Source organism: Artemia franciscana, chromosome 6 (genome assembly GCF_032884065.1).
Source record: "Artemia franciscana chromosome 6, ASM3288406v1, whole genome shotgun sequence".
Lineage (NCBI taxonomy): Eukaryota > Metazoa > Arthropoda > Branchiopoda > Anostraca > Artemiidae > Artemia > Artemia franciscana.
The window spans coordinates 39,758,150-39,767,902 of NC_088868.1; positions in this window are offsets into that span (position 1 = coordinate 39,758,150).

The following is a 9,753-nucleotide window of genomic DNA, read 5'->3' on the forward strand; positions in this document are numbered from 1 at the left end:
GGTCGCTCCTTATTACAGTTCATTACCACGAACTGTATGAAAATAAACATCACCATCTAGTAGTGTCTGGGGTTAAATAAAAGCTGAAATTTCGGAAGGGTAACTACCTCTCGGGGAGTTATGATGCTGGTTGACTCCAGGATGAGAATTTAAACGAAATTTATGTTGCTGATGGTGTCTTACGGAAGAAAGTCAAGACAGCAACTAGGAATATTAGTGAAAATCCTTTTTCTTTAATAGAGAGGAGAAGGGGCTTGTACAAGAATTATCTGAGTGATAGATCGTATGAAAACAAAGGGTATGTCAAGAAAGCGGAAAAAGCATTAGAGTATGAACTAAGGAGGTGGGAAGTGGAGGTCATGGATAAAATTGTCGAGTATCTGGAAGATGCAGCAAGACAGCATACTAGTAAAATATTCTACTGTCATGTTGATAAATTCAGAGGGATTAATCACTCCAGATCTGTCCCAGTTAAAGATAGGAATCGGGTCACAATTAGTGATAAGGAACGAGTTAAGGAGAGATGGGCATAACATTTTGAGAAAGTACTAAACCGAGATTTAGTACTAGATACAGATATAGAGGATATAGATATAGAGGAAAATGAAAAAGTTCGTGATACTTTTGATGTGAAGGTAGATTTGTTTTATGAGGAAGAATTAGTGACGGAACTAAAAGGATTTGAAAATAATAAGGCTCAATAATAATAAGGCTGACAGTGGTAAAATATGGCTCTGAAGCATGGGCGCTCCGAGAAGCGGATGAAGATTTACTAGATGTTTTCCAGAGAAATTGCCTACGGATTATTCTGGGTACCCGGCTGACTGACCGTATATGAAACAGTAGGCTGTACATAAAATGTGATTCAATTCTGCTTTCAAGTCTATAATGAAGGAAAGGTAGAGATTCCTAGGGCACATTGTGTAGATGAATGACGAAATTGCCGAAGATTCTCCTTTTCGGCCAACCTTCTAGGGAAAAACAGAAAGCAGGTCGTCCTCGTCTGGGTTTCTAGGATGTCATAAAGAAAGATTTAAAGGAAATGGGAACTTCCTGGGAGGGTATAAAGAGGGAGGCTTTGAATAGGTTGGGATGGAAGAGGAGCGTGCGTTGCTGTGTTGGTCTCAGGCGGCTTGGTGCTGTGGTGAGTGATTAGTAGTAGTAGTAGCTAGAAACCCGGATTAAATCCCAGCAAGGGCACAACCATAAAGATACCGAGGGGGGCAGAGGTTCTCTTTGGAGCCAAGACGATATTTTAAGTTTTAAAGAGGCAAATGAGAGGCGCTTCTATTAATCCAAATTAAAATATTAAATATTAATTATTAATTCATATTAAACATTAATTAATATTAAACATAAATATTAAATATAAAATATTAAGGCAAAACAAAGCTCCTGGAAGTAATTGAAAAAAAACAATTCCTTAGGGGGGTTCAAACCTGGTAACCCTCCCCCTAGATAGAGCCTTGATCATGAGGTAGCAAGGATTCTATTTCAAAGGGAGGGAAACTCACTTCTTGGAAAGGAAAATGTATTTTGAAATAGCAACAGTCTTTTACAGTCTTCGCTATTAAGGATTTCAAGGATTTCCCTGTCAAATAACTGTTAAAAAAAATTACAGTCTGCTATGGCGTTCTGCTCCATTGTCATTTTTGCCGGCCCCCTTCTCTTGGAAGGCTTCCTGTAACTGATTTTGCGAGGAAGGTCATGGGAGGTCAATCCAAATAAATTTCTGCGTCTCTTATGCGCCTATACATGTGCTAGGTGCAAAGGAAAAAAAGACAGCCTTTAAATAACAGGAAGAAACTGTTACGACATTCTGGGCTTCTTAATATCCTCGCCAGTATGGATATCGCGATCATTAATTGGATCAAACCCAATTTCTAAAACGCAAAACCTCAAACAAATATTGATATCAAACCGGTTTGAATGATTAATTATGGTAGGCTAATCATCCATAATATGTAACGCCATCTAAATTTTCCTTTAAAGGGGACAGGACAAGAATTTTATTTCCGATTGGCATGAAAACCAAACCTTAAGTCCTTAAGCCAAAGGAACTTGGCACATGCGCAAGATTCTCGGGAGGAGGGGCAACGATAGCAAAGCAATTTTTTGCAATTTAAGCGAAAAGTGTGTAAAAACTAAAAAATAGGATCCTGGACCGGTTGTGGCTGAGGTCCCCCCCCCTTGTTTATGAAAAATAAACTTTAAATTCTCTCTATAACGGTACGTGGGTACTTGTTAGTTATACGAAACAATCTCAAAAATTACGCTTAGTTTTGACGTCAGAAAACCGGTTTCATAGCAAAAAATACAAGTTACGAATGATTGATTCCATTGGACTTGTATGATTTTGGCAATATATTTGGACATTAGGGGGGGGGGGTAGTTTAGGTTATGTTAGGTTAAGATCGCTGTCTAAATACTTTAAAACATTAAAAAAAAATCCTAAAGAGACTGTAGCTTTTGAAGCGGTTTGTTTGTTTGCAAAATAATATTTTTGTTTGATGATTCAGTAAATAACTTGCCGATCATATTTCTGTCTGTTTAAGTTGAAAAAAAAACATTTATAAAAAGGTTTAGCCTATTAGCTAATGCAGCTGAGTTTATTCCTTTAGATAAGATGTATAATAATACATCATTCTGGTAGTTCGAATTTTGGGTAGTTCGAGTAATTACAAAATTAATTAATTAGATAACTTTAATCAAGTTAAAATTAATTTCTGAAGTTGAAATTAAAATAAATTGACTAATAATTAACAAAATGCAATTAAAATTACCAAAACACAATTAAACAGTTTTTTTTTCTTGAGATGTTTTGATTAGTAATTTGATCCGACGACAGAATTTTCAAGACAAGTCCCCAGGTGGAAATAAACGAACGCCCTACAGATATTTTCGGTACCTCCATAGGAGGTAAGGACCAAATTAGGACCTTGTCCTTAAGGTAACAAAATAGAAACTGGAGAACCCTTGCCCGTGGCCGTAAAAACAGGTGGAGGAGGAAGTAGGCCCTTCAAATGTACACTCAGCAGGTGTCCTGTGAGTTACAAACTTTCTTCCAGTAATGGATTAAATAGTAGTATCCCCATAGATACTTTAAAAGGGGCCATATTCCTTCGAATAACGATCCTGACACTTTTTTAAAGCATCTGCAAGACGCATGCGTTATTAGTTTTCTTGAAGATGCAGGTGCTTGTTACGTAATAGGCTTAAGGTAAAGGTAAGGTAAAGGATACGGCATTAGACTTTACAGTCCGTACCGGCGGTGCTGATCTCCGTTTCTTGGCCCTTCAGCCAGGAAGTGCAATAGGGGGTTGGGGGGCCAGCCATCCTGTGCTTTCGCACACCCTTCCTGTTTACCTTCCCCAGATTTCTCCAGGTACCCATTTAGCGCTGGGTCGACTCTGGCTAAGCTTACAGAGTCACGCCACTGACCCCCGTCCCAAACTGAAGAATTGGGTACACTGGGATTCGAACCCGCTTCCTCTCAGATAAAGGATCCCGAATCAAGCGCGGTCAAGGAGTGAAACCTATTTTTCTAGGGTAAGGAGTGAAACCTTCAGGGCCCCCCAATTAAGGACATGGTCCCAGTTGTTATCACTCAATTTTCTCATGCTTTACACACATATATCCATTTCATGTCAGCATGTAAAGGATTTTCCGCCATTTTGTATGACAGTATTGATTTAGTCTTTGAACTGTGAGGACCTGGTACCCATTTAGAGCTGGGTCGACTATGGCTAAGCTTACAGAGTCACGCCACTTACCCCCGTTCCAAACTGAAGAATTGGGTACACTGGGATTTGAACCCGCTTCCTCTCAGATAAAGGATCCCGAATCAAGCGCGGGCAAGGAGTGAAACCTATTTTTCTAGGGCAAGGAGTGATACCTTCAGGGTCCCCCAATTAAGGACAAGGTCCCAACTGTTTATCACTCAATTTTTTCATGCTTTACACACATATATCCATTTCATGTCAGCATGTAAAGGATTTTCCGCCATTTTATATGACAGTATTGATTTAGTCTTTGAACTGTGAGGACCTGAACTGGATTTAACTCTGAATCTAATTGGATTGCGCAACTACTGAAATTGAGTACAGTAAGAGATTAAGAAATATTATTAATTTTGAGGATTAAAAGAGTGTACTCTGGCCTTAAATTAAGTGACAATTTAAAGAACTTTTAATACGGATTCAGTATTAAATTAAAAGTCTGTTTTCAGACTTTACAGCTATATGTTTTGAAGGAGTGACCTTTGGGAGAATATAAGCAATTACGCTACGACAAAGTTGGGAGAAGAAAAATAAGCAGAAGAGGGGTGAGAGAGTTGTTTGCAAGAGCCGTGGTACCCGCCGGGCTCACCTCTTAAACTGCGGGGACAAGGTACAACCTCCAACGTTTCCTTTACTTCTCTTGCAAGTGAATTTTTTTCTTCACTTCATACTTTTTGCGGTTTATTTTTTGCCACCTTAAAATGTCAAAGTTTAGGCAGTTTGACTTGGTTTTAGTTTACTTTCCAGGATATCCTTTCTGGACATCAAGAATAATGAAAGTTACAAATGAGGGTGACGGAAATTCCAAATACCTCAAATTACTTCGTATATGAAAGGGGCTGCTTCCTAATCAATGCCCCGCTCTTTACGCTAAAGTTTGACTCTTTCTCTAAACTCTGCTTTTTTAAAAAGTAAAAAACTTTAGCGTAAAGAGCGGGGCGTTGATGAGGAAGCAGCCCCTTTCATATACGAAGTAAGTTCTGTTCGTTTTAAGTTTTAATGTCGGTCCTTACTTTCAGCTAAAAAGAATTGTTTTTTTATTTAATTTCTGAACGTTTTTGAATCAATGCATGTTTTGATATTGGCTCTCTGCAAAGGAATAATTAACACGAAATTTTTTTCGTGTTAATTATTTTTTTTTGCAAGTTTTTTTTTTTTTTTTTTTTTTTGACTAAATGGCTTTCTCATAGTTTTGATCGAATGATTTTGAGAAAAAAAGGAACGATGGGGGAAGCCTAGTTGCCCTGCGATTTTTTGGCTACTTAAAAAGGCAACTAGAACTTTTAATTTTTTACGAATGTTTTTATTAGTAAAAGGTAAACGTAACTTATAAATTAGCTTGCGAAACGAAGTTTTGTAATCTCATGTTTTTATTACATATATGAGGGGTTCACCCCCTCTTCAGTACCACGCTCTTTACACTAAAAATTAAATTTTGTCCCAACTCATTAAGAATGATCCCTGAACCAGAAAAACCGTAGAATAAATAGTTGAAATCACTAAAAATACTTTAGCGTAAAGAGCGAGGTATTAGGAGGAGGTGAGCCCCTCATATGCGTAATATTTTCTGTTCGTTTTAAGTTTTAATGCTGCTCCTTACTTCCAGTTGAAAGAACTTTTCACATTTATTTTTTCAATGTCATTTTTTGAATAATGCCAGAAAATCCTGCGCCCCATTCATGGAAATTTTCTTCCCCCATGACAAACTCCTCGATGAAAAGTTTCCCCAACATATCCCCCTCTTCTCAACCCCTCCCCCCAACAAAAAAATCTCCCTGAAAACGTCTGTACACTTCCCAATAAGCATTACTATATGTAAGCACTGGTCAAAGTTTGTAACTTGTAGCCCCTTCCACGGGGACTGTGGGGGAGTCAGCCGTCCCCAAAGACATAGTTATAAGGTTTTTCGACTACGCTGAATAAAATGGCTATCTCAGAAATTTGATCCGTTGACTTTGGGAAAATAATTAGCGTGGGAGGGGGCCTAGGTGCCCCCTCCCACGCTAATCACTTAAAAAGGGCACTAGAAATTTTCATATCCGTTAGAATGATCCCTATCGGCAGACTCTAGGACCACTGGGTCGATACAATCACCCCTGGGAAAAAAATTAAAAAAAAAACAAATAAACCCGCATCCGTGATCTGCCTTCTGGCAAAAAAATACAAAATTCCATATTTTTGTAGATAGGAGCTTTAAACTTCTACAATAGGGTTCTCTGATACGCTGAATCTGATGGTGTGATTTTGTTAAGATTCTATGACTTTTACAGGGTGTTTCCCCCTATTTTCTAAAATAAGGCCAATTTTCTCAGGCTCGTAGCTTTTGATGGGTAATACTAAACTTGATGAAACTTATATATTTAAAATCAGCATTAAATACGATTCTTTTGATGTAGCTATTGGTATCACAGTTCCGTTTTTATAGTTTTGGTTACTATTGAGCCGGGTCACTCCTTACTGCAGATCGTTACCACGAACTGTTTGGAAACGAAGTTGAGTCTAAAAAATGATATAGCCCGTAAAGTAGAGAAAATTGCTACTGTTGGTGGCTCTGTGGATACAATTGTCAGCAAAGTATTCGACTCTGTTGCGGTTGAATATAATCCTAAATTTGAAAAGCTTGAAAAATCACTCAAAACCCTAAATACCTTCTTCAGTCAGTACCGCCTTACTGAGATAGACTTATTCAAAATGTATTTTAAAAATCTAGGACGGGAGATTTCTTTCAATGAAATTACCAAATAGGGATTTTTTGAATAAAAATATAAAAATAGTATTTTTTTGTGGACAGGTACAAAACGAATTTTTTGGGGGAGGTTTACAAAAAAGACTTAAAAAAAGCATACAAAACTTGTATTTTTTTATGTTTTTCGAGTCGGACAAAAATAAAGATAAAAAAATATAAAAATATTTTCTCCCATTTTTCCGCGAAATCTGAAAGTCAGTTCTTCGAGGGTAGACTATCGATTTAGGGAAGTAGCTCGTTAATTCCTATTCCCAGGAAATTTAAATGTATTTAAAATCTGGGTGATATGGTATACCAATGGTATGAAGAAGAATGGTAACAGAGAATGGTATTTCTAATGGGGAAAAAATATCAAACTGAATTCAACCCCTGTTGATATTAAATGCCAGGCATAAAATCAAAATTAAAACAGGTTTTGATTTGGGTATCATATTTTCTTTAGTCAGTAGCGAATCAATGAGATAAAATTCTTCAAAATGTGTTTTAAAAATTTAGGGGGGAGGGTTGATGAAACTACCAAAAAGGAATTCTTTCAATAAAAATATAAAAAATGATATTTTTTCTTGGTGGGGAGGCAATGGGATCCTCTCCCCAACTGACACACCTGGATATGAGAAACCTGTTTCACAATGTTGAATATGTGTTTTTTTACGATTATTGCTAATCAAACTGAATTCAACCCCTACTGATATTATATAAAAAGCATAGAATCAAAAACAAAACAGATTTTGACTTGGATATAATAGCTTCTTCAATAAGTATTGCCTCACTGAGATAAACTTAATCATAATGTGTTTTAAAAATCTAGGGGAGGGATTTTTTAATGAAACTACCAAAAAGGATTTTTTTCTATAAAGACATAAAAAATGTTATTTTTTCTAGGTGACGAGGCAATGGGATCCCCTCCCCAGCTGACACACCTGGATATGAGAAACCAGTTTCATAATGTTGAATACATGTTTTTGACGATTATTGCTAATTAAACTGAATTCAACCCCTGCTGATTCTAAATGCAGGGCACAAAATCCAAAATAAAACAAATTTTTATTTGGGTATTATAGCTTCTTCAGTCAGTACCGCCTTACTGAGATAGACTTATTCAAAATGTATTTTAAAAATCTAGGACGGGAGATTTCTTTCAATGAAACTACCAAAAAAGGATTTTTTCAATAAAAATACAAAAATGGTATTTTTTAGGTGGACAGGCAATGAGACCCCCTCCCCGACTGACAAACATGGATATGAAGAAACCCATTTCACAATGTTGAATATGCGTTTTTTTACGATTATTGCTAATCAAAGAGAATTCTACCCCTGCTGATATTAAATGCAAGGCATAAAATCAAAAATAAAATAGATTTTGATTTGGGTATTGTAGCTTCTTTAGTCAGTAGCGCCTTACTGAGATGAACTTACTGTCGAGAAATTTCAGACCTCCCATTGTTGAGCTCAGTAGGGCATGCCTTAAGAATTCTCAGAATTGCTTTTTATATAGTTTGTTCTAGTAGGGAATGCCTGCCTCTTTATTTGTTAAATATTTAAATAAAGAGGTTGTACATCTAATATTGTTTTTTATCATGCGATCTATGTTTGTTATCTTGGTATGTAAATGTGAACTGTAGGAACAAACGACTTTGAAATTCCTGATTACAGATGTTATCAATTGTGTAAGCATCTAGAAGGCTCAAGACACAGTAAGACAACGGTGGCGTTCTTAGACTGCAAGATATACGTCGATTTTTGGCATTTTTATGTATCATAAATGACAAGAAGTCAATCAAAATTATTTTGGCATTTAAATAATTATATATTTTCTTATATATCAATTGTGTAAGCATCTAGAAGGCTCAAGACACAGTAAGACAACGGTGGCGTTCTTAGCCTACAAGATATACGTCAATATATGGCATTTTTATGTATAATATATGAAAAAAAGTCAATCAAAATTATTTTGGCATTTAAATAATTATATATTTTTTTATATATCAATTTTATATACCATTTGTGTAAGCATTTAGAAGGCTCAAAACACAGTAAGACAACGCTGGAGTTCTTGCAAGATATTGGCGTCCTACAAGATCAATGTCAATTTTTGGCATTTTTATGTATCATAGATGACAAAAGTCAATCGAAATTATTTTTGCATTTAAATAATTATATATTTTTATATATCAATTTTGTAGGCATCTAAAAGACTCAAGACACAGTAAGACAACGCTGGAGTTGTTAGCCTACAAGATATACGTCGATTTTTGGCATTTTTATGTATCATAAATGACAAGAAGTCAATCAAAATTATTTTGGCATTAAAATAATTGTATATTTAGAAAAAATCGGGACTTTTGTATTATAGCCACCACACTCAAGATCTTGTATCGCGAACATGAGACAATAACCGGTTTTCTTGGTCTTTATAGTAGACAATATCAGCCACCGCTCGGTGGGAAACCACATTGTAGCTATATTTTAATTAAATATTTAATTGGTATTTTGGTTAGATTAGGTTAGTTTTGGTTAAGTACTTCATATAATGCGGTCTGGGCGGCCCTCCTTCCATAATTTTTTGTTGTAGTTTTCATAATTTGTTGATAAAGTAGTATATCTTCATTATATTTTGTTTTATTTCATTAGTATTAACCAGACCTCACTACCCGACAGAACTTGAGTGTGGTGGCTGTAAGACACAAGGTATTGAGGATGGGGCAGATGAACTCACATACGGAATAATTTCTTTCCATTTTAAGTTTTAATGTTACTCCTTATTTTCAGTAGAAAAAACATGTACTTTATTTAATACCTGATCGTTTTCCAAATAAACTCAGGAAAAGTGCTCCCTCCGTGAAAAATCCCACCACAAAAAATCCCTCCATAGAAAGTTTCTCCTGCATAAAATTCTTGAGCCGGCAATATACCCTCGGACAATTCCAATCTCGCTGCGAATTCCTCCCAGAAAATTTCTTGCTTACGATTCCGCTTGAAAAATACTCCTTAGCATATTTTCATTTGAATAAATACTCGTTTCTATTTATTTCTGATCCTTAACTGATCTTGGGGGAGTTCCCCTGTGTGGAAAATATTTTCCCAAACCCCCTCCCCCAATGGAAAGTTTCTCCCGTAGAAAATTTTCCCATGGAGAATTTCTCCTGGGGATAGTTCTCCATGGAGATTTTCTCCAGTGGGAAATCCCTCCGCCACCACCCAGAGATATACAAACCTCTAGATAAAATC